Source organism: Rhinoderma darwinii, chromosome 10, assembly GCF_050947455.1.
Source record: "Rhinoderma darwinii isolate aRhiDar2 chromosome 10, aRhiDar2.hap1, whole genome shotgun sequence".
NCBI classification, from domain to species: Eukaryota; Metazoa; Chordata; class Amphibia; order Anura; family Rhinodermatidae; genus Rhinoderma; species Rhinoderma darwinii.
Window position 1 is genome coordinate 8,505,849 of NC_134696.1, and position 27,054 is coordinate 8,532,902.

Consider the following 27,054-nt stretch of genomic DNA (forward strand, 5'->3'; position numbering starts at 1 on the left):
CTGAGCGTGCATGTGTTCTCAAGAGGGAGAAGGAACTAAACCACTGCCAGACACCTTTGGTGGCGGCTTATCTCCCATCAGAACGAACGATCGGCCATCATGGTTGGCCAGTCGGTCATAATCGGCAGATTCAGCCAACGTTCATATAATGTGTGTGGGCACCTTAATCTTTTTCAAAGGTGTACATAGCTTTTAAATATTATTATTACTTTTAATAAAACAGTGTATCAGTTTGATTGGTGAAAGTCTCTAATTGCATTTTATTAAAAATAATTGTAACTTTTTCAGATACAGCTTCTCTATATACAGGATACCTGTATCCGTCAGGTCAGCGGGACTGACGAGTTCCGTGCGTCTCTGACCTGCAGGATCCACCAGTTAATGATTACATCTAAGTTATGAACTTAGATGTGATCGATAAAGCTAAATGCGCACGTTGCGGAATTTGTTGCAGAAAATCTGCATCAAAACCTTTTTAGGTGAAGATTTTACATTTTGATGCAGAAATAGGTGCGTTGTTTTGCTGCAGATTTTAGTGTAGATACAATACGCAAGCGGATACGCAAAATAAATTAGCATTCTGCCATTTTTAAGATGTGCACCGCAGGTCAATTTACGTGCAGATGGGATTTCTTGAAAACTCATTTACTTTGCTGGTACTAGGGATAGGCCATCAATTTTTACTGGCCGAAAACCCCTTTAAGAATACCAGTTGAAAACAAATATCTACAGATATATAGCTCGGAGACCGTATTTATTGAAGGTTATCTAAACATGGAACATTAAAGGGGTTTTCCCATAATCAATATTTAGAACCTATCCAAAGTATAGGTGATAAATATAAAATCAGTGGGAGGTCAACTGATGGGATCGCACCGATAACGGAGCCCCATAGGAAAGGAGCAGTAGTGCGCATGCTCAGCCAACTGATCCATTCATTTCTATAGGGCTGCCGAAGAAAGCTCACGGCAGACCATAGAAATTAATGGAGCGGTGGTCAAGCGTGTGCACTACCACTCCATTCCTATGGGGCTCCCAGGAAGGGCATGATAAGCCCATTCTGGTGATCAGTGGGGATACAAGCGGTCGGACTCCCACCGATCAGATATTTATCACCTATCCTGTGGATAGTTGATAAATAAAGATTATAGGAAAACCCCTTTAAATAATCATTTAATATGCCAAAATGGGTCTAGAGACGGGGCAAGTAATGAGTTCCGACACCGTAAAGTTTGATACATACAGATGACAAGTCAACGCCAAAAAACACAACCCACCCCCCCTTTCTAAGCAATGTTAACGAGCAGTCAAAGTTAAGAGGCATGGCTTCTCAAAGTATTTCAGACGACTTTTAAAATGAATAATTTTAACAATAGCATACTGACAAACAATTAGCAGTCAGATAAGTTTCATTGCCTGCCAGAAATGTGTTAAGTCATCTATTGTTTAAGTGACTGATGTTAATTAAACGTGTGAATAGAATCTATGGCAGCTCTGTTGTGTGACCAGAGAACATTTTACTGCTTCTAAGATTTTTAAAGCTGTTTTTTTTTTACCAATGTAGCCGTTTAATGTCAAACTGTATGAATTGATTTTCTGTAGTCATCGCCCAAGATAGGGGCAAAAGCCCTGGGTAATGCAGAGAGTGCATGGTAATTTCTACATTTGATCATTTAAATAATTGTTAGAAGAACCGGGGTTTATATTTGTATTGTATTTTTCAGACTCGAATGCTGCAGCCAGGCCAAATGGACATAAATCCTGAGAACGGGGGACGCAGAGTGTCCTATGGGAATGTAGCGGGACGAAGCATACTCGGCCACAGCTCCATTTAATCTCTATGGGGCTGCTGGAGATAGAAGTAGTCCGAACAAACTGCTGAGCTTATAAACGGAAAACAGTTGCTAAGATTTGGTTAGCGATAACTTCTAAAGAGTAACTTTCACATGATTTATTTTAGGGAATCTATAAAAGAAATAAAAAAGACTCATGACCCCTTATGCAAATTATGGCAGATGAGCCCCCTCAGTGCTCCTGATTGGCCAAGAAGGCTCATGTGATGGCTCTGATTCTTTAAAAAAAAAATGAGAGGCCACTTTGTAGGTGCAGGTGTATCAGTTTCCCCTTTTAGTCGGCATACAATATTTTCTTAAATAAAGGTCACTAATGCACTTTATTCATGGTCTTAGTCTTCTGGCAATTGAAAAATGCTTAGGAGGTTATCTGACTTAAACAAAAAAAAAAATGATCTGTAAAATGTGATGAACATAAAAAAACAAACAAACAAAAAAAAAAAAAAAAAAACAGTACAGCATCATGCGGAGCAGCGATGCCAGGAATACAGCACATAACCGCTGACGCCTCGGATACGCTACAGCAGTCACAAAATCTTGGAGGACTACCGGATAATTGGGATTAAGAAGATGTGAGTAATGATTTTATTTTGTATTTTTTTAATCACATTTGCTGTTTTTAACAAAATTTAGAATAATCCTTTTCAGGAAATCTTTGACAAGTATGGAAATTTTTAAATTTTTTTTGTTTTGCTCCACAAAAACACGCATAGACTGAATAATACCATTTCAGTTTTATAAAAGGCAGACACATATAAAAACTTAAGATGACTGCTCAAATACACCTAAAATATTTTTTTCTTGGATTTTATGCAAGTGTCATGGGACTTCCCGAACCCATTAGAGTCACAGAATTACTGTCGAGTTAGAATACGTTTGTATTTACCCAAATGAAAAACAAGAACACACAGGGACTTTGCAACACAAGAAATAAATGTAACGTAACTCATTAAAATTGATTCACTTCTCCTTCCAGCTCAGAAACAAAGTAACTATTGGGCTTGATTTTATTCCCAAATGTGGATAAAAAAACTTTGCATTAACATAGCTAACAAACACAGTTTGGTGCGGTTCATCGTATGCGCACCAGTGAAGACTGATGGAAAATGGCAAGTCTGCACACCACTCCGCCTGTGCGCTCATTTCACATCTCTGGGGTAACATATCATATTAATAACAGCAAATCATAACTAGCATTTTAATCTAAGATTTATGTAACATAGGTGCTTGAAATGTGGGCTTCAAATGGGAGAAACATTTTTAGTAAAGTTTGATACATAGTAAAGAATGGGCTTTTTGAAGATTTACATACTTTCGCCATTGTATTATTTTCCATCAGGCGTCAGTTGCTTTATGATGGTCAGAGAAGAGGGGCATGCGGCAGTATTGTATACAGCAAAAAAAACCTGCCGAAACATGACTGATCTATTATAAGTCAATGGAAAAAAAAAAAGACCTGATCTGTAATAAATGATTATGACAAATCATAACGGATCTGTCGCTCCTGTAAAAACGGAAATCAAGTGAAGTGTGAACAGAGCTTTACACAATTCACTAAAGGTCATTATTTATTTTTTAGGTATTTCCAGATGTATCACATGTAAAATGGGGAAAACATCAGAAAACCATTAGGTATACAGAAGCGGGCAATAGTGTTTTAGGAAAGGCATTCTTACGTTTCATCAAAAATGGTAAAGGAAATGTGGTGCTACATTGCCCCCATACAAATGAATGAAAGGCCAAGTAAGGGTATGTTCACACGGGGTACTTTGCAGAGTTTTTTGACGCGGAAACCGCGTCGCAAAACTCGGCAAAAACGGCCTGAGAACGCCTCCCATTGATTTCAATGGGAGGCGTCGGCGTCTTTTTCCCGCGAGCAGTAAAACTGCCTCGCGGGAAAAAGAAGCGACATGCCCTATCTTCGGGCGCTTCCGCCTCTGACCTCCCATTGACTTCAATGGGAGGCAGAGAAAGCGTATTTCTCGCTGTTTTATGCCCGCGGCGCTCAATGGCCGCGGGCGAAAAACGGCGCGATAATCGCCGCGAAAATCGGCGTGCAGGGAAAGGAATATCTGCCTCAAAGTTCCAAACGGAATTTTGAGGCAGATATTCCTCCCCCAAAATACTCCGTGTGAACATAGCCTAATACAGTCACGTCAAGTCCTCCAGAGTACATCTGTCCTTTATCGAATCCTATGATATCCACATGCCCTCATAGCATATGCCCTATGAGTCATAGGGCCTAAGGAAAGGGGTTGTCAAGATTTTGTAAATAAAGGCAAGCAATGGTGGACCAAAATCCGTATGTTACAATTTAGTAAATGTGGCATATTATCTGCCCCAAGTTTAAAATGCCTCTTTGTGGCACTTTGGAAAGGTGTATTCCAGGATTTGCAGTTTTTTTAAAAGATCAGTACAAAAAAGATTGAAGAAACACATACTCAGGCCTTATTCAGACAAGCGTATTTTTCATTCGTATTACGCGCGTTAAAAAAACGCACGTCACACGGCCCTATGCAATTCAATGGGCGTGAAACTCACTGCATGTCCTATACTTGTGCGCTTTTTGCGCATCACGCACCCATTGAAGTCAATGGGTGCGTGAATATCACAGACAGCACACGGACGCACATCTGTGTGCTGTCCGTGATTCACACAACAGTTGCTAAAGGAATGATGAGAAAAAGAAAACCACCTCCTTCAGTTTATTTTGCAGACTTAAAAACCGCGCGACATACGGATGTCACACGGAACTTTAACGCAGGAAAAACCCTGTGTTTTTTACGCGCGCAAAACGGACACGTTCATGTGAACAAGGCCTAACTCTTAGGCGGAATTTACACGACAGGTAAAAGAAATCACGTTAGAGTGTGAACCTGGCCCCTTGTCTTATCACCTGAGAGAGATTTCAGAATTTAACATACAAAACACATTAGTACTGCCTAATAGAAAGTTTGGGTGGATTTGGGGAGGATAAGCTATTGCACCCGCCAACAAAGGACTATTAGGCTTAAGGCACACGTTGCGGATTACGTGCGGATTTGCCACACGTATTTTCACGTAATACAGGACCAGCAAAGTAAATGGGATTTCAAGAAATCTCATCTACACGGTGCAGTTTTTTTCTGCATGTAAATGGACCTATAGTGCGTATTTTAAAAACTGCAGCATGTCAATTTATCTTGCATTTCCGCTTGCAAATTGTATCTGTCTAGTTTTAAAGAAAGCACAAAAATACGCTGCTTAAAAACGCACCCATTTCTGCATCGAATTGTAAAAAACACACTCAAAAACACATTTTAAAAAAACGCACCGTGCGGTTTTAGCTGCGGAATTGTGCGTATACCTGCGGTTTTGATGAGGATTTTCCACATCAAATTATGCAACGTGTGCATTCAGCCTTAGGGCTCATCCACACGTAATTTAATTACCGCGTTTTCTTCCGGCCGGAAAAACGCAGCAGAAAAATATGAAGTTTTAATATTGTAAAAATGGAAATTCATAATGAAAACACAATAAATTTAGCAAAATTGTTTAACCGCTAACCTCTCTGTGTCCTCTTTTATTTTCTTCATTCTTTTGCACATATCTATTTCATTACACAGATCAGTAATACCAATAGCACAAGCCATAGCAAACTGTGCACGGAAGACCTAGCCAAGTCTAGGTTAGAAGTCAAATAGCATTTAAAACCTGTTTGATTTATAATATTCATCAGCGTTTTTAAAAATGCTATTGGCAAGAAGGGAGAGGGAGGGGAAAAGAAAAAAACCTTTTCCAGTAAATCGATGTATTTTGCTATAATTTTATTAGGAATATAAAAGAAGCCTTGTGAAAAGTGCTTAGAGCGCAAAAAAAGAAGTCTAGCGGTGGAAATATTAGTCAGTCTGTATTAGGAATCCCATCCTCACAGTTTTATTGTTACTGTCAGGATGTGAAAGGCAGTGCTTAGAACAAAATAATACATAATGTATTACACCGGCCGAAAAACATCAGCAGTCATTTTTATTCTAAAATGTAAAAGCTCAAAAAGGGAGGGATGGAACCAAATCGACAGCATTTACAGAAGCCATAAGAGCAAAAAAAACTGGGACAGAGGGAGACGTACAAATTGCCATGAGGAAAGTAAAGCCGTTTTCTGACTTAATGGCACACGGGTGTCTTTATTTAAGAGATTATATTGCAGGACCCAGCATAAAATTTTATTGATGTAAAAACACACATTGTACCTTAATACTTTCCTAATTTCCGAGTTGTGCACCATTAGGATAATTGTCTTGTTAGGAGAAGCACCATTTATCTAATGCCGTGGGACAATGATTTGCTCATGCAAAAGAGCGAAGTAAAACTTGGTATTACTGTTAATTATAGAACGGGTATAAGATGCATTATACTCATGACTGAAAAGTGCCTTGCTCATTAAATACAGCATCTCTATGATGGCATGGAAGTTGCTAATTAAGAGGAACTTTCATGGGCTGGGGGAAGGGTACCTAGGAGTGAGTCCGCATGTTACTCATATCATTTAAAAGTCAAGTTTCAGACTCCAGAGTGTTCTCTTTTCACACATTGCAAGTCATGAGATATGGTAACGTGTGATTACAGTCATCTTCTCACAAATATAAAAGAGCGCCGATCAACGAGATAACTCGATGATTGGCGCTCGTTTGCTCCTTTCACACGGAGCAATGACTGCATATGTATAGGGACGAGCGATTGTTACTCTGATCACTCGTCCCCATACATTTTTATCATGTCGGCAGCGCATCTCCCTGATTACACACCAAGATGTGCTGCCAATAACGATGATTTTGAATTATGCATTAATTAGCAGATCAGCCGATGAACGAGCGTTTGCTTGTTCAACAGCTGATCGTTGATCTGATTACACAGGGCAATGATCGGGACCAAGTGTTCATATGAACACTCATTGGCCCGTTTAATGGGGCCTGTACACATTGTAGTAAACTATCAGGACAGGAAGGAGATTTGTGTTGCTGATGGGTTTAGTCCATAGACAATTTCATAGACTGGATACATTGTAGAAAACCCATAATTATACGGGTAAGTTTGCACGACACATAAATACTGCAGATTGTCCGCAATATTTAGTTGCGGAAAATCCGCAGCATAATACAATAGCAGCAGAAATCTCATCCACACACTGCGTAAATGATAAAAAGCGGTTTTCCGCTTAAGTCGCAGCATGTTAATTGTGTTTGCGTAATCGCTGCTTTTTTTGTTGCAGATTTTCCCCACTGATTTCAGTGGAGGTGGTAAAACCCGCGAAAAAAATAGCAGATGTGATATTTGCAGCAGAAAGGTTGGGATTCCGCTGCAAATATCACAACTGAGAAAAAAAAAATAGATCTTATACTTACCCAGAATTCTTTTTTCATTTTGTGTCAATCGGTGCAAGTATGTTTTACAAGCATCTTTAAAGTTCTATTGAGAAGCCTATGGAGAAAAATACATGAACAAATCCTATACTCTAAGCATGCTGCATTTTTTGTTGTCTCTTTTTGTTCTTCCTTGACCTTGGATGTTCTAATCTTCTACAAGTGATTATCAGTAATATACATAACTCGAACAAATCAGGCTGTCAGTCCTGTCAGACAATAACAGCAACAAGACATGAACAGAAGTAAAGGCATTGTATACACGGGTTCTTATGCAAAGTTCTACAATAATTTTCATTCTTGGGGTTATTTGCCTCTGGAAGGTGAAATATTTGATAAGGAAGTGGGCTTCTAGCTTCATAGCAAACTGCACTTGGAAAACAAAACGCCACTTGACCCCAAAAAGGACACAAACCAAAACACTGTGTATATAGACATTTTAATTTTTTACTATAGACTTGCAACTAGGATCGAGCCGCTGTGTTTTAGCCTGCCCAAAAAATGCTGTGAAAAACCCTGCTAAAGCTGGTATGTGAAACTGGCCTAAGTGTTATAGTCTTCGGGTAAAGTCACACGTAGTGTTTTTAGGAGTTTTTCAGGGCGTAAAAACACCTCGAAAAATGCCTGAAAAAACGGAAGCGGAAAGCCTCCAAACATCTGCCATTGATTTCAATGGGAAAAACTGCGTTTTGTTTAGAAAAGGTAAAAAAAACGCCTCGTAAAAATGCATGTCACTTCTTGAGCCGGTTTTGGAGACGTTTTTCATTATATCAATAGAAAAACAGCTCCAAAAAAAAACGCATTTAAAAAACATTTGATGCTTTAAAAACGGCTGAAAATCAGAGGCTGTTTTCGCTTGAAAAGAGCCGTTTTTACATTAGCGCATGAACATACCCTTATAAACTGCGGTAAGACCGTATAATCAAAGCTCCTGCCTAATGTATCTTGTAAATAGTGTTTCACCGTACCGCACTCTATCACGTGTGTTCCAAGGTCTTAACCAAATATTATGCTATGTAAAACGTTACGGAATTTGATGCTGTGAGTTTCAGCCTGAGTATGCAAACAAGAATATTTATTTTTACTGGACAGCCAGCGGTGATTTTGAAATCGGTGAAGAGTTAAAACACAACGTACAATAGAAAGTCGCAGAACTGTTCATTATACAAATAATATTATATACTAAGACAAGGCAGCTCCCTAGGTGTCAACCTCATGAATTTTACTTTCAAGCCCTCGCCATTGATAGTGAATTGAAGACAATGGGCAATCTGTCCTCCGGTCAAGAAAAAAAAAAACATCTACTTTTGGTACAAATTATCCAAATGCAACAGAAAGAGAGTAGTGCCAATGTCGGAAGCATATTATGCTACCATTCACGGAGGCTTATAAACTATACTTTGGCGTGTAACTGCATATTGCTAAGGTATATTTGTATAGACCAAGGGACAGGATGGTAGAATACGACTTTTCTTTCTGGAATCCTGGTAAAACTAATTTCACATTTAATTTTGCATTTAGTCCAGATTTTCCCGAGTTATTTGGGTATATCAGGACTCAGAAACATGTGGTTTAATTGAGGAAACGAAAGTCGCCTTCATCAGCTTAGAGTCAACGAAATTTCATCATGACAGAAACAAATCATGATCTTTTCTTGTAATACAAGATTGTGATGAACAGTTGAAGTCCGAGTTTTGACTGGGAAGGTAAATATTCCCATGATGTTCTTAAATAGGCTCATTAACATAGTAGGGATAATTACACAGTGAACATGTCGCCAATAACTTCATGCATATGTGCAACGAGCTTCATCAAATATGTATAAGCTCATTATAATCTTACAGGTATTATTTTTAACCTTCACTGAAAGAGGCAATGTTTTCTAAAGCGCAAAACTCTTTTCTAGATATGAATAAATTTGCCAGTAAACAGGGAACAAATTTGAAAAATTTCTACTAATCAAAGAAGATAGGAAAAAAAATTGCAGTCACAGATTTGCGTTAATTCATTTTGAGCGGCTGGCAGACAACCTAACGTGTCCGCTTGCTGAACAAGTAAATTATTTCATGCTCTTTCTACCTGATGAGATGAAAATGATAAGGGAAGCAAAACTACAAAATACCGTACGTGAAATAGGTGTGTTCATTGGATTAATCAATGAGCTTTTAATAAGGTTATGAATGAAATACACCTAGTCCATTTCATATTATTTTTAATCCAAAAATGAATCATTCAAGAGGGTGGAGATTACATATGGGTACAGCCAGGCCATGTTCACACTTGACATATATGTTGAGAATTTTTGCTGTAGATTCTGTACTACTATACAAATACTAAAAACTTTAATAAATACAGTACAGAACAAGTGAATGAAACTTTACAAAATCATATTTTTCCCATCCCCTGGTTGAACTTGATGGACATGTGTCTTTTTTCAATCGTACTAACTATGTAACATTCACATAATATGAAAACCAGTTGCGCAGTGCAAAGGGTGAAATTGGATTATGCCAAGGTTTTGGAGGGGGATTTTAAAACTATCGCCACCGATGAAAATTCTGCTGCTTGTGAATATAGTCTAAGGAAGAGAGCCTGTATGGCAGTCCATTGGGGCTTACAGCCCCTAGTACAGAGACGTAAGGCCTCCATGATCAATGCTTTTGGGGCCGAATACATCCGTAAATACAGCATCTGATGAACCATGTGACAATTTTTCTGGCTCTGTTTAAGCCATTATATAAAAACCTAGAGGTATAGTACAGATCCTATGCCCCCATATGGGAGCCCAATTACAGTTGTGTACTAAACTGTAATGTAGCCATGTGCACGAGGACTAAGGGTACATTCACACGAGGCAGATTTGCTGCAGAAATTTCTGCAACCGAACATCTGAATAATGTTGTTTCTGCAGCATGCACATGGATTTCTGTAAGCACCATTGAAATAAATAGGACAGTCGCAAAATTTCTGCCACGTGTGTATATGGACTTGGTCAAAACACTTTCAGCATTGAACAAATGTACTGTATGCAACAAGAAAGAGCCAAAATGACTTCTAGAAATGTATTCTAACAATCTTGTAAAGGACAAATCCAGATCCATTATGACCCCTCTTAAGGTGTCATTGTAAAAAAGACAATCCCTTGATCCAGTAAATAAACCTTTTCATGCCCTTTACTTACTGGATCAAAGGATTAACTTCGGTGCCAAAATGGCACTAGACAAAATGTAATATAAAAACAAATTTTTTTTACAGAAAAGACTGCAATTGCTTTTTTTATATGCTGTATAAAAACCATACAACCTTGTTTACTTATAGAGAAGCTAAAAGTGTGCGTGTGTGTGCGTGTGCGTGTGTGTGTGTGTCACTGCAGCATTCAAGAGGAAGTGAGAAGGGGGGGATGCCCTGGACCGTGTCACAGGAATCCCTGTGTCGCGATTGAGGGACATACCATATATGGGCAGACAGCCCAGGGTCCATTGAAGGACCCCAGGGCTGTCTTACCATATTTCCTGTTAGGTCATACTTAGGTATGTCCTAACAACTGCCTGTGTACTATCAGTACACAGGCTAATGTACTGGCATAGATATATGCCAGTACATTACAGTTTAAAAATAAAAGTAAAAACATAAAATATTAAATAAATTAAAAAATACACATACACCTTTTTTACAATAAACATTAAAAATAAGTCTCAATACATAAAACATCCACACATATTGGCTAATGGCGCGGCCGTAACAACCTGCACAACAATTTTTTTGCATTATTTATGATGTGTATGCTGTAAAAAAAATAAAATAAAAACTGCTTTCTTTCACTTATTTTGGGGGAGTAGATGAGGAGCGATGAATTTAACCTCCATGTGCCTCACATTAATAGTAATTAACCCCATCATGTACCTCACACATTAACCCGTTATGAGAAACATGATGGGGTTAATTACTATTAATGTGCGGCACATTCAAAATTCATCATCACACCTCGCGCCGGACATCAGAAAACGGAAGAACTTTTTTTTTTTTATTATTACTATTGTTGGCAAAGTATCGAAATCGCAATACTAAACGAAGTATCGGTATCGAAGTCCAAATTCTGGTATCGTGACATCCCTAATGTGTACACATCACTTTAAGTCACATCATAAACCAGTTTATCTTTAATTTTTGTGTCAAGAAATCTGCAGTCCAAAAGTAGTAATTAAAGCCAAACTAATAGTACTTCTAATAGTACTACAAAAATACTAAAGTAATTATACGTAAGGACCTCATCAGACATTTCCAACCCTATAGCCCACATGTAATTTTTATGTGGAGCATAAAATAGGCTTAATTATCAGTATCAAAATGTTAATGTGTTATAGAGAGAATTAGGAGATGACATTCAGAAAATATTTTATAAATTAAGTATGAGAAAAGTATTTTTTTCATTATACTGACACAGGGTTATCATCAGCGCATTTCTTACTTTCAATGTTGTAAAAAGTAAAGTCTACAAATGGAACAATACTTAACTTCAAATAACAAAAATGTATATACACTTAATTGTTTAACTTCAGATAAACGTGTTTCCGTATTTAAAATCTAACATAGACAAATATAGCTAGACAAATAATGTTCACCATTTTTAAACCTATTCCAAAGTAACTAATGCCATGCCTATTTTGTGACAATATTTTAGTTCTATTTATTTTATATATTTTTTTACGTTAGTATAACTCATCTAGGACAATAAGGTTAAGACTGCAAGAGACATTTGATTGCTCAAAGCACAACTGTGTTTTGGGTCAAGATATAGCCCCCCTTACATTGCGTTATTGCCTTCCATCAGAGGTATATGTCGGGAGACGTATACCTCCGACATAAGGCTGTCCTTATATGAACAATTACGTCAGGAGCTTGTCCAGGGACAGCAGCTCTGGGGAAGCGGTTTTGGAAAGCTGGGGAAGAAGGTGCTGCCTTGTAGTGGAAGCTGCAGAGACATAACTACACAAATATGGACGATTACATCACTGGAGCTTCCCGACATAGAAGTTTACCAAATACCTGTGACAAATACCACGAAGTAACCTCTAATGCAATAAACAAAAAAAATATTTGCCCTAGTAGGTGGCAGGTATATTTTAGAACAAAACACAATTTGCCTATAAATTGTGTTTTGGGATGCCATACAGTGGCACCAATCACCTATAGGCTCTGTGCGGTATACGGTTTTAGTAAGGAATAGCATAGTGTATAAGGGGTATACTGACAAATACCAGCCCGACGGTGTCCGAAGGGACAATCTTTTGGTATCCTTCGGGCTAATAGAGCCCTATGGACACGTTTATCTTATACGTCGGGAGGTTACACGTAGGGTGTAAACAGATCTGAAGGAGGCCTTACAGTCAAGTTGCAGCAAAGAGCATGACCCTACATCACAACCACAGACTAGTATACAATGTGTGACCACTACAGGGCACTTTAATGCAAGTGAACTGAGGAGATACCCATTTTTCCTACATACTATGGTGCAGCATTATTCGATGTTTACTCATGGTCATCCTGTTGTTTCTTTAGTCCATTTGTTGTAAAACATTATTTGTCATTTGGTAAACAAACATTTATTGATTTGACAGGAACATTTCTTACCGTATCCACTTCTACCATATCTTCAGGTTTGTTTTTTTTTGAGCGGGAAGACACTTGAAAAATACACAATATCAGTGTCATGCAGTATGCAGAGGTCATGTGAAAGGTCTTCATTTCTTTTTTTGCCACTGGCATTTGCCAAATTGTATGCTGCTGATGGTTTCCTTGTGGAGATAGGATTTGTCTGGATTGGTCTACGGACAATGAAGGACGTTTCAGAAATTCACATGCGAGATGAATAAACTGAAACAATAAATGAATAATAAATATTAAAGAAAAACATTTATATCCAAGAAAATAAATGTTTTCTACATTGAAAGCTTTTCTCTTATTAAAAGGAGATTTTCCAACAATAGTGTTTTATCGTGACAACAGGAAACATAAAAAAAAAAAATAGATTGTGGGGTTCAGAGAATGTACAAGTTTAGTTTCCATAACTTACATTCAACTCAACAAAGTGACCCCACCTGATCAGCCTGCTTCTCTTAGGTTTTGCAGGAAAATTCCCCTTTCGAGAGCACTTAATTTATTTTCCACCAATGAAACTTTACAACTTTATTAGACATTCCTGTGTGTTATCCAATTTTATAAATCGTTCTTTGGTTCACGAAACGTATAAACTAAGGCCTTATGCACACAACCATAGCCATGTGCACGGCCGTGATTTTCGGGTTGGCCGGCAGCGGACTGTCAGCCGCGAGCTGCCCGCAAATGAACATGGCCGCGGCCATTATTTTCAATGAGCGTGGACCGCAGAACACCGTAATAAGGCTTGCCCGTTCTTTCTGAGGTCCAGGCTCCCGGGCCATGCACGGACCGTGAAAACCATGGTCGTGTGCATGGCTCCATAGGGATGAATGGGGCCGCAATTCTCCCGTGGATTTTCGGGGGAATTGCAGCCACAAAAGCACATTCGTGTGCATGGGGCCTAAACAGGCACAGAGCAGTCCCACTCTGCCAATCACATAACAAATGAGCAATGCTATGTATAATATGACAGAATACATCTTAAAAGGCTATGTAAACCTTTGAAGTAATTTATTTTATTTTTATAAAATAGTGTATAATTTAATTGTGAACAACTATTAAATAGGTTATCGATCACATCCGTGAAAGAAATGAACTAATTCCACCATTTTGTCTTCTATTCTATACTTCCAGTTTAACTTCAATATAAGAATGAAGTTTTGAGAGAATGTATTAACTGGTTTTGCTGTGTTAAGGAAAATATTTAACATCTAAGGCTTCGTTCACATCTGCGACGGGGCTCCGTTCATGGGTTCCGTCTGAGCTTTCTGTCAGGGGAACCCATGAACGGAATCCAAACTGAAACAAACGGAAAACTCAGACGGAACCCATAAACGGAAGTCCCGACGCAGATGTGAACGAAGCCTTGTGCCTTTGCAAAACTTTTTTCTTTACAACATTCATATTGGTGTTTCATATAATCATACTGAGCCATTATGCATTAAAAGTAGTTGGCTAACAAGACAATTTGTATTTGCCCTGTTTTTGGACAGCAATGATATTGAGAGGTTCAAGAGGTGCAAGATGAACAAGGCATACCATATAAACCTATTATATTCAATTATTGCTCATTGAAAATGTGCACAACGTCTCCTTTGAGTGTAAAAAAAACAACAAAAAACCCTTTTGATTTTTAAACATAACAGCTGTTTCGTGTAAATCCTCTGAATAGCTTTAATACTGTCTATTACTTGCTTTACGGAGCAAATGATTAATTCCCAGTAAGGTTAGTAATTATTCCATTATAAAAATGGAGATGTAAAAAGATGAAAACCACAAGAATGATGAAGCAAACCTTAGAGGAGTGGATTGTAGGATAAGTCCCTTGTCGCTGGTAGAACATGTGCATTACTGATCAATGTGGTTAAAACACGATGAAAAAAAAACCAACTTTCCACAATTGCTCATTCTTTCCAAGGCTCAGTTGTTTAAGAAATTCAGTCTCATGGGATGGATAAAGGTCATTTATTTCTTCTGATATCTTGAACTTTCCCAGTATAAATGAGTCTATGCTCCCCCCACCCAATTAACATAATATGACACTGTTAGGGTCATTAAACCTGTGGTCAGGTCGTGATTTGTGGCCGTACGATACTCCATTGTCTTCTACCACCATTATGAGAACTGGGTTAAGCTGGCCGAACACATAAGATTAGTATTGGCCAGAAAACGGCCCCTTAGGCCCTGTTCACACTGAGTTTATTTACGCGGAAACCGCGTCGGAAAACGAACCAAAAAACGGCCAAAAATGCCTCCCATTGATTTCAATAGGAGGCGAACACGGTTTTTTTACCGCGAGCGGTTAAAAAACGCTTGCGGTAAGAGGAAGCGACATGCCCTATCTTCGGGCGTTTACACCTCTGACTTCCTATTGACATCAGTGGGAGGCCGAGAAAGCTTATTTCGCGGCGTTTTTACCCGTGGCACTCAATGGGCGCAAGTGAAAAAATGCCACGCAAAACACGGCAAACGGCGTGTGTACTCAGCCTTAGTCATACGTCAGATCATTCATACAAACAATCCGACCATTAACATGCCAGTCGGCAGATTAGGTAAATAGTTACCAACAGAGCACGCTAGCACAAAGTAGTCGATTGGCCGATCATGAACATCAGTCATAAAGAGCATCTCTTGCTCTGGAGAACCCACTAAGTCTATGTGTTAAACAGAGTGCCAATGGGCTCCATGTAATGCTTAATTTCCCCTGTGGTGGCGCTGCAGGTGAATTAAACACTTGCTGTAAGGTTCTCCGGCAATCAACAGCTGACCGCTGGTGGTCCCAGGTCTGCAACACCATGTGATCAGCTTATTTTTAGCAAGCCCTCATAACAGAAAAAGAATGTCTAAAGCAGGCAGCACCTTAAAGGGGGTTGTCCAGTAATAGGAAACTGAAGGCCTATCCTCTGGATATGCCATCAACATCTGATTAGTGGGGGTCTGACTCAGCATCCCCCGCAGATCATTGGCTTTAAAAGAGAAGACACGGCGCTCGTACGAGAACTGCTTCCCTTTCAATTCTTATCTGCCCGAACTGTATTCACAGTATTATAGCCAATGAGAGACAACCCTTTAAATGCTGGGTTCACACGTCGTGGACAAAATCAATTATTTTAGCAAAAACCGTGGCATTTTTTTTAAAACGCATTTTTAACGCAAAATGTGAACCCAGCCTGAGGCCACTTTCACACAGCAGTATTTTGTATCAGTATTTATAAGCCAAAACCAGGAGTGAAAGAACAAGAGAAACAGTAAAACTAAGCGATTTGTACTTCTTCCATGTTTTGGATCCACACCTGGTTTTGTCTTCCAAATATTGATGCAAAATACTGACCAGAATACTGCTGTGTGAAAGAAACCATAAAGTGCAGGTTCAGTTGGGTCTGGCAAATGAGGACCATGCAGGACTCAAATCCAAAGCTGAATATCGAATTATAGATATCAACATTTAAACTTCCATATTCTCTCTCAACTCAGACACAAAGTAAAGAGAAAATAAGGCAGATGAAAAGGCAAAAACGCAAATGTATCTCCATTATATCCTTTCCTAATAATTATATACTTAGAATCCCAACAAAAAATAAGCCAATATGCTTTGAACAACTTTGGGATAAAAAGTCATCCTATGCTAAAACTCAAACTCCTGTTTGGCAACTTCAAGAAGTTTGTGCTAAGGGAACAAATTACCAACCACGATTCACAATAGATACATTTCTTTGCATAAATGAATAATTGAGTGGGTGCTTAATCCAGAGTTGTACTCACAGAACCGAAATATAGCAACCTTTTCAGTATTAAAGGTCTGGAAATGACAATATTATATACTTTACTATTAGAACCAGACCTTTTTAGGCTATTGACATATGATACTTATAGCAATGAGTGGGTTTCAACCTTAAAAAAAAATATCTGCATCAGCAGTTATTAACAATTAGGGAATTCGTCATCACATCAAATGTTAATGAGGCACTAAAACAACTAGTGTGGATTGCTGCAGGCGGAATCAAAACCTATTAAGAAATTACCACTTACATGTCAGAGTACTTACCAAATGGAGTGACCTACTGATAAAGACAGCGCACTTTGATATGGGAAATGCAGTTAAAGGCCTAGGACAAAGTCTTGTAGATGAGGCAATAGTAAGCAGCTAGTGCCAAAAATAAACTGCAACTAAATATAAAGAAGATTTGCCTGACAAGCTACCAAAAAGTATTTCATTTAACTCATTGTAGATTGAGTAAAGAAGGTAAAAAGGGTTGTTTAGCTTTTAAAAAACACTAAGGCCTCATGCACACGACGGTAGCCATGTGCACGGCCGTGATTTTTGGGTCGGCCGGCCACGGAGTGTCAGCCGCGAGCCACTCGCAAATCGCGGGCTGTGGACATGGCCGCTGCCATTATTTTCAATAATCCGGGCTCCGGGGCCATGCACAGACCGTGGAAACTGCTTTCCTTTTCATCAGATTTTGATACATCAATTTTGTTTTTCTCCCCGAATGTGTTTTTCTATGACTGCAGTCATCTTATCTGCAATAGATACAAACATTATCGCAAAACTCTCAGAAACACTAGTATTCTTCTGAGCACCCCACAACCTCACATTTAGGCGTCTCCATGTAGTCAGCAGTCAAGCATGCACATGAAAGGGTTATGGACAAGAATTATACAAGCTACTTATAAACAACTTAGCACAAGACCTTTGGACATTTGTTCTTTAATTAGGTCTGAAGTGACCCCTGTGGTAGGGAGTCATCTATAGATTAATTTAGAGAATAAAATGGGTCCTCCACCTTCCATAAAACACTATTATGAACCCTCCAATACACACGTTTAATTAGAGAAAATATCCGTTCTTGCAATTTAAATGATTTTGGCAATTTCAGGAGGGCACATGTAATATTCAAATTACTTTTACTCTGCACTGTCTCGTCTGCCTCGGCTCCTCTTCCCAGGTGGATTTGCACACTCTGTAATGCTCTAATTTGCCTCACAAGCCATGTCAAATATAATTTTGGTGCAAAGTTAGTAATTATACGTAACATCAGTCTGATGTTAAAAACACTGAAAAATTTAGCACAGAGAGACACATGGAAAGAAACTACTCTGAAACACACGAAAAAAAAGCAGAGCAGCCAGTATTTTCCCCTCTCTCCCGCATTCTCAATCTTTAATTAATAATAACATGTTTTCAAGAACTCAGCTACTGTATTTTTGAACTCTGTGGAATTCACTTATGTTCTAATTACTTTGTAAGCAGTAGAGGGAAGGTCTGTTTTATTATATAAATATGTGGCCAGGCTTTGGAGAAATAGACACATTTCTCACCTTTTCTGCATCTGTACACACATTAAAGTTCAAGTTTGATGTTATTACAGCGACTGTAGGGCACATTTAACAAAAGTGTGGTTACAAAGAAACTTTAAAGAGTCTGTCACCAGATTATAAGTGCCCTGTCTCCTACATAATCTGATCGGCGCTGTAATGTAGATAACAGAAGTGGTTTTTATTTTGAAAAACGATCATTTTTGAGCAAGTTATGAGCTAGTTTAGATTTTTGTTCTAATGAGTTTCTCAATGGACAACTGGGCGTGTTTTTACTTTTTACCAACTGGGCGTTGTGAAGAGGAGTGTATGACGCTGACCAATCAGCGTCATGCACTTCTCTTCATTCCAGCCCAGCTTCTTTCACTTTCAAAAGAACACAATAGCCGTATAAATGTATTATGTGCAACTAGTAAACCTAGAAGGTAACCACATGCTGAACCACACAAGAATATGAAGTGCAAGATAATATCTATACCCGAATGAGAGGAAACTATAGCCACATAAATATGAAAAAAATACATAAGCTTGGTTAACCGGTCTGCAATAGGCGGGTGCAGCACTAACAGCCCATCTGTCCTTATTTCACAGCCTATTTGGGTCATGTATAATTTTTCTCTATCATGATCATTTCTCTTTAGATCTAATAGTATCCGCATTTTGTGTCTAGGACCGTACTGTTTGTGACGACTAGTGGTCAGTGCTGTACCCGCCTATTGCAGATAGGGTCACCAAGCTAATTATATATATGTATTTTTTTATATTTGTGGCTATAGTTTCTGCTTATTGGGGCATATAAATTATCTTGTATTTTATATTCAGCATGTGGTTACCTTCCAGGTTTACTAGTTGCATATAATACATTTATCAGCTGTTGTATTCTTTTGATATTGGCTCATATTGTCCCATTTGGAATCCTATTTGAGATTTCTGTCTGTGGTTTGCTTCCGGTTTCATTTTTACAGGTTTGATTCTGTTTTTTAAATGGTTTTATATTTTGTATGTAGTTTACAATAAAGTTTTGTCTTTTCATTCCCGTTTTTTCGTTTCCCTTTCTTATTATTTTGGGTGTGCGCAATTTTGGACTTGTGCTTTTTCCTCTCTCCTAGTATTCACACTCCCGACACTTCAGTAAAGTTTCTGTGGGACTTACAGCACAGCGTGATCTCACTGTGCAGTGAAAGAAGCCGGGCTGAAATGGAGAGCAGTGTATGTCACTGATTGGTCACTGATTGGTCAGCGTCATACACTCCTCTGTACAACGCCCAGTTGGCAAAAAGTTTAAAAACCCCAGTTGTGCATTAAAAAGGCTCTGTCACCACATTATAAATGGCCTATCTTCTACATGATGTGATCGGCGCTGTAATGTAGATAACAGCAGTGTTTATTTAGAAAAACAATCATTTTTGACGGAATTATGACCTATATTAACTTTATGCTAATGACTTTCTTAATGCCCAACTGGGCGTTTTACTTTTTGACCAAGTGGGCGTTATGTATATATCGTATAGATATACATTTCCGTGAAATACAACAAGAATCTGCTCGAGGCAATCGGACATCACGGTTGGCACGAACCTTCCAAAGACCTCTTCTGGCCTCAACTTCCTCTTGGCCGGACGAACCCATGCAGGTGGAGAGAACAAGACTCACGCCTGAGGAGCGCCACAATAGACGCAAGTTTAATTTATGTTTGTATTATGGTGGTAAAACGCACTTCCTCAGAGACTGTGCAGTGAGGCTGGAAAACTCCAACGCCTAGGGCAAGTAGGAGAGGCTAACCTAGGTGGAATACCTTCCTCTCAGAAGATGACCATACCAGCAAAGCTGTCCTTTGCAGTAACCACTTTCTGCATTCAAGCCTTCCTAGATTCCGGATCCGCTGGGAATTTTCTGTGCCAGTCCTTGGTAAATCGCTACCAAATCCCAGTGCAAAAACTAACCAAACCGTTGTCCATTGCTTCTGTAGATGGGAGGCTTCTACAGTAAACTATCTCGTCACCGAGCCCATTCTCCTGTTAACAGGGGCACTGCACCAGGAACGTATCTATGTTTTAAAGAACTCTCTGAACCCTTTGCTACTAGGTCTACCGTGGTTGCAGAAGCACTCTCCTGTTATTGACTGGACTGGAGGTCAAATTACCCGCTGGAGTGACTTCTGTCACCAGCATTGTCTACAATCTATTTGCCCACCCATGCCTCAGCCTACAGAACCTAACTCAGCAGGACTTCCTACTCCATATAAAAGCTTCTCGGATGTCTTCTGTAAACAACAAGCAGAATCGCTGCCTCCTCACAGGCCATACGACTGTGCCATAGACCAGGTCCCCAACGCTACGCCTCCCAGAGGTAGAGTCTACCCTTTGTCCTTGCCCGAGACTGAGGCCATGTCTCGGTATATCCAAGAAAATCTGGAAAGGATTCATCCGTAAGTCCTCCTCTCCTGCTGGCGCAGGGTTTTTCTTTGTGGGGAAAAAAAACGGCTCCCTGCGTGCTTGTATTGATTACCGAGGACTGAATAATATCACGTTAAAGAACAAGTACTCATTACCATTGATCTCAGAACTCTTTGACCGCCTACAGGGGGCGAAAATCTTCACCAAACTAGACCTTCGTGGAGCTTATAACCTCATCCGCATCGGAGAAAGAATGGAAAACCGCCTTCAACACTCGTGATGGGCATTTTGAATACCTTGTCATGCCCTTTGGACTTTGTAATGCTCCTGCGGTTTTCCAGGCCTGTTAATTACATTTTTCGAGATCGGTTGTACAGCTGTGTGGTGGTATACCTAGATGACATTTTAATCTTTTCTCCCAATATTCAAACTCATCGTGTGCATGTGCGCCAAGTGTTAAACCGTCTGCGTGAGAACACTCTGTTTGCCAAGCTAGAGAAATGCATCTTCGCGAGAACCAGCCTGCCTTTCTTGGGGTATGTCATTTCCGACCAGGGTCTTCAAATGGATCCAGTCAAGCTGTCCTCAATTCTCAACTGGCCTTGTCCACAAGGACTCAAAGCGGTCCAACGCCTGCTAGGATTTGCAAATTATTACCGCCAGTTTATTCCTCATTTCTCCTCTATGACAGCTCCTATTTCTGCTCTTACCAAAAAAGGGGTTGATGCTATGGAGGCCGAATCTGCATTCCAAGCTCTTAAAGTCGCCTTCTCTTCTGCTTCAGTCCTACATAGACCGGATTCCACCAAACCCTTTGTTCTGGAGGTCGATGCTTCATCTGTGGGAGTCGGAGCTATCCTTTCACAAAAGACTTGTAGAGGGAGACTGGTGGCCTGCGGTTTTTTCTCCAAATCGTTCACATCCACTGAAAAAAATTATGGAATTGGAGATAAAGAACTTTTAGCTATTAAGTTGGCCCTGGAGGAATGGAGACATTTGCTTTAGGGCGCACGGCATCCCATCATCATTTACACAGATCATAAGAACCTCCTATACTTTCAAACTGCTCAACGCCTAAACTCTCGTCAAGCTCGGTGGGCATTATTTTTCTCTAGATTCGATTTTCAGCTTCACTACAGACCCGCTAGAAAGAATACCAAGGCTGATGCTTTATCTCGCTGTTTTGACCCCACAGACCAAGAGCCCAGCCCACAGTTAATTATAGATCCTTAACGTATTGTGATCGCTGCTCCAGCTGAAGTGGTACACATTCCCCGAGGAAAGACCTACGTACCCCCTAAACAAAAGGGATTGTGTTCTTCGTTGGGGTCATGCCTCCAGGGTTTCTGGGCACCCTGGCATCAAAAAGACTCTCAATTTGATTGGCCGTCAGTACTGGTGGCCGTCCATGTCCCAAGACACTAAAGACTTTGTTTCAGCCTGCCCCACCTGCTCTCAAAATAAAGTCTCCCATTCAAGACCTGCTGGCTTTATGCACCCTCTGCCCGTGCCTGACTCTCCCTGGTCGCACATTGCCATGGACTTCATCACTGATCTGACTAGTTCTGCTGGGTGTACCGTGATCTGGGTTGTAGTGGATTGCTTTTCCAAGATGGCGCACTTCGTACATCTCTCAGGCCTTCCGTCATCTTCCCGACTGGCAACGCTGTTTATCAAGCACATCTTTCGCCTGCATGGTCTTCCTAAGCATATTGTTTCTGATAGAGGAGTTCAGTTCACATCCAAGTTCTGGAGAGCCTTGTGCAAACTGCTGGAGGTCAAACTAGACTTCTCTTCCGCGTACCATCCTCAATTCAATGGTCAAGTAGAGCGGATAAACCAAATACTTGAAAGTTTCCTCAGGAATTTCGTGTCTCCGCGACAAGACGACTGTGCAGGTCTGCTTCCATGGGCCGAATTTGCCTACAACAACCATACGGGGGGAATCTACCCGCTCTTCTTCTTGGTGTATGGCCAGCACCCAGGAATTCCCCTGCCAGTCTCTGTGCCTTTTGAGGTTCCAGCTGCTAACACGGTCCACCGTTACTTTGTACGGATTTGGCAGAAGGCCAAGGACTCCATCCACAAAGCCGTAGCCAGGTTTAAGAGGGACGCGGATAAAAGACGCAGGATACCGCCGCAGCTCCTTCCTGGGGATAAAGTCTGGCTGTCCATCCGGTACATACGTCTGAAGACCCCTTGTTACAAGCTAGCTCCTCGGTTTCTGGGTCCCTATGAAACAAAACAAATCAATCCAGTAACTTTCAGACTTCGCCTTCCTCAGTTTATGAAAATCTCTAATTCCTTCCATATTTCTCTGCTGAAACCCACCATACTCAACGCATTTTCAAAGAAAATTCCTGTCCATCCTGCGCCAGCGGCTGATGCCGAATTTTAAATTCAAGAGATCCTCGATGTCAAACGATCACGGGGGAGATTATGGTACCTAGTGGACTGGAAAGATTATGGTCCTGAGGAGAGATCATGGGAGCCCGTGGAGAATATTAACGCCCCAGCTCTCATCAAGGACTTTGAGCAAAGGATTCCAAGCAAGCCTAAAAAGAGGGGGCGTAAAGAGGGGGTACTGTAACGGCTGCCACGCCGTTCCCCGCCATCCCCGCGGCCTCTGCTCCGGTTCCGGCGTCCTCCATTACCACATGCTCATCCCGAGCTCCACTTACCCAATCCGGACGCTCTGCTGGCCCTGGACGGCATCAAGTAAGTGCATCCCTTTGCTCCCTCCGCGGCCGTCATCCTCGATGTGCGGCTGCAGTCACTAGAGGGCGCGCGCGCTGACTCGTCCTGTCTTAAAGGGCCAGCGCACGCCTTAATTCCTAAGACTTCCTACTTAAGGTTCCTCCTTCCTTGCATCCATGCTTGTTCAACCAAGTTCCCCGTGAGTTTCCTGGTTCCCGTCCCGTCTGCCTATTGTCTGGATTTCCCGTTGCTGACCTCTGCCTGAGCTTGACTATCCTTGCCTGCCGCCTGCCTTGACCTATTGCTATCCATACTCGTTACGACACCTGCCGCCTGCCTTGACCTATTGCTTCCATAACCGTTACGACGCCTGCCTTGACCTATTGCTGCCATACCCGTTACGACGTCTGCTGCCTGTCCTGACTTCTACCTATCCATCCGACCGCCTCTACCCGCTGTGCCAGGCGTTGCCTGGGTTCCAAGCACCATCTCCCAAACGACACCGAGGATCCACGAACAAACCGGTGAGAACCGTTATAGGCTGCACATAGTGATCTAGTAAGATCACTATGTGCTGTGTAAATTAATGGAGAGAAGTGTATGACGCTGATTGGTGACTGATTGGTCAGCGTCATACACTTCTCTCCACAACACCTACTTGGTCAAAAAGTAAAACACGCCCAGTTAGGCATTCAGAAAGTCATTAACATAAAGCTAAAATAGGTCGTAACTCCGTCAAAAATTATTGTTTTTGTAACGACGGTGGTAGGGAAACGAACAAGTGAGCCCTAATCTACCTGCCACTCTGTCCCTGCCTACTTGCAACGACCCGCCCTAGGCGACGGGGTACAACTGGTCGGCGGTCCCTACGCTCAGTAAGTGCACGAGACAAACATACAAGGGAATACAAAGCAAAGGGAAAGGGGCAGTTGCCCACGGAAACACTGTGAGCAACAAGAGTGGTGAACGAGCCAAGTCAAACCAGGAGAGCACGAGGTACCAAACGCAGAGCAGAAGAGTAATCAGAAAGCCAGGGTCAGAATGGAGCAGGATCAAATAGTAGGAGCTGTAGCTGGGCCAGGAAACCACACTAAAAGAATCACAAGCAAAGGAGGAACAGGAAAGGCAGGTATAAATAGACAGAGGGCGGGAGCTAGCTCCGTCTGGCCGGGCTGCGATAGGCTCTCCCACTCCTAAGCCTGCTATCCTGAGTGGTGGAAGATGGAGTCAGTCTCAGAGACGTAGATTCAGGTGCAGACTGATTAATTAAAGGAGTTAACCCCGAAGCTGTGCCTGGCAGATCCTATACAGTTTTTCTAAATAAAAACCACTGTTGTTCTCTACATTACAGCGCCGATCACATTATGTAGGAGACAGGGCACTTATAATGTGGTAACAGCCTCTTTAAATCTGCACATTCTGTACCAAAGGCCGGCATAGAACATTGGGATGTGCGCTGAGATAAGATGGAGAGATGAGAAAACTTTTTTTCACAAAAGAACAAAAGTTAAGAGCATAAATATGGTGACCGAGTATATCAATACAGAACTATCAGACCAAAACTAAGCTCACGGATCCAGTGGCCCCTGTTTATTCGAAACGTGTTCATTCCCAATAACTCTACATATACAAGTCCAGGCCTATCAAGCAGAGGGAAATTATTACGTATCTGTTCCTATGGAAAATGTGCTCATTCTACTATAAACTACACATAGATCCTGATCATTCCAGGTCTATCAAGCACAGGAAAATAATTAGGCTGAGTTCACACGTCGCGGATTTGACGCAGATTTTCAGCGCACATTTTACACTTTGCAATGCAAAAGGGTGAGATCTGCGTCAAAACCGCAACAAAATCTGCGACAAATCCGCAACATGTGAACTCAGCCTTACGCATCTGTTTCTATGGGATACGTGTTCATTCCACTATAAACTACACATATCCTGATCATTCCAGGTCTATCAGGCACAGGAAACATTTTTACATATTTGTTTCTATGGAATTTGTTTTTATTTTCTCATTAACTACAAAGAAGATCTGTTCGTCCATGTTTTAGAAACATAAAAAACTCATATCTTTTTTTTATATTTTCGGCCATTACTAATATTGTTCATTCTTTTTAGTATGTCCCAAAAAAACTACTGAAATCAGAGGCTTTTTTCCCTTGAAAACAGCTCCGTATTTTGAGACGTGTTCTGTTAGCCGTGTGAACATAGCCTTAAAAGTGAACGCAGCCGCATTGCAACCCGCAGGTTTCCGCAACATGGAAGTCGCAAGAAATCAAAACTGGGAAGGATTTCTTGCGACTGTCGTATCGCGGCCACATTCACTTTCATTGCTGCGACGCTTTGATAACGCAGCGATCTTTTATCTGTTTCGCAGCCGGTCGCGGTGCAGCCCAAAACTACCACAAAATCACACCACGTTCACCAATGTGCTTGGCCGCTGTGGTAAATTTTTAAAAAAAAGTAGCAAAACAAGCTAAAGCATTAAGGGTCAACGCACACAACGCGTATTACGTGCAGTTTTTTCCTGCGAAGTTCTTGCGGGTTTGCTGCATATTTTCCTTTTCCACAAGAAAATACGCAAAACGTGCCGTAGCAACAGGGATACGAGCGCACCGCGTAATGGAGAGAATTACCAGGACAAAGCAATATTTTATATAATAAATGTTCCAATATATAGTTTATATGTCACTGCAGTAACATGCTGCCCCTCATCACCAGCCAGGAAAAAATATCAATGACTTTCCTTACAAATACCAATAACTTAACTAATAAAGACATATTACATACAGTAGAAGGTTTTCTTTGACGCAAAATACAGCGCAATATTCCGGGAGCGCCGTCTCCTCAGCTGCAGCACTGACGCGGCCTCCATAACACGTTCCCGCCTTTCGACTGCTGACAAGATGGCGCCGACTAGTGGCAGATCGAGAGAATGTCGGCTCAGCCTACGCGCAACGATCGCTTCAGGGCAGACAGCAGGACGCTCTGGTACAACTTTACCTTATGGTTGTGTCATTTCGGAAACGATATTGAAAAAGAAAGCATTTTTTTTGTATGTAATAGAAGAAACAAGCGGTGAGGAGAATATGTCGCCCAGTGTGGAGAATATGTCGCCGGGTGTGAAGAATATGTCGGCGGGTGTGGGGCGCTTCTGACCTGTGTGAGGGGCCCGGACTGCATCACAGCTGTGCGACAATGGTGTTTAGTTTTGCACAATACACAACGTTTTACCTCATGGCACCGAGCTGGTGTTTATTAATAAGTTTTAAAATTTTCTAATAAAATTGTAAGATCTTCGTTTGCATTCAGTGAATAGGAACAATCCTTGTTTACATTGCAAGGCTGAAAATCCATACTCCTCACAAGTCCACGTTCACACGAGCGTATCAGATTCGCGCACGTCAATCTGGTCCATGTGTGTTGCGTTTTTTTAATTTTCAATCGAATTGATGCGCAAATCCCGCACCGCACGCAGTTATGCATCCGTGTGCAGTGCGTGGTTTTCACGCACCCATAGACTTCAATGGGCGACTGGGTGCGTGATAACGCACCAATATAGGACATGCTGTGAGATTCACGCAGCGGACTCTCGCTGCGTGAAAACCCACGCATGTGTGAACGGCCCCATTGAAATCAATGGGTCCGTGTGCTGCGCGTGATTTCCATGCGCAGCACGCGGAGCTTATCGGCATTCGTGTGAATGGGCCTCTAAAGGGGTCTTCC

At 41.0% G+C, this 27,054-nt stretch overlaps 1 long non-coding RNA gene across 1 annotated transcript in view; it reads right to left on the reverse strand.

Annotated features, from left to right (window-relative positions):
• Positions 1-26,232, reverse strand: part of LOC142662415 (uncharacterized) — a 56,870-nt gene extending 30,638 nt beyond the window's left edge. Inside the window, exons 1-2 of the long non-coding RNA XR_012850941.1 lie at positions 26,119-26,232; positions 12,884-13,126 (exon numbers count right to left, since the gene is read on the reverse strand). This is a non-coding gene — a long non-coding RNA (uncharacterized LOC142662415). The remainder of the gene's footprint in view (positions 1-12,883; positions 13,127-26,118) is intronic.
• Positions 26,233-27,054: the final 822 nt, after the last annotated feature.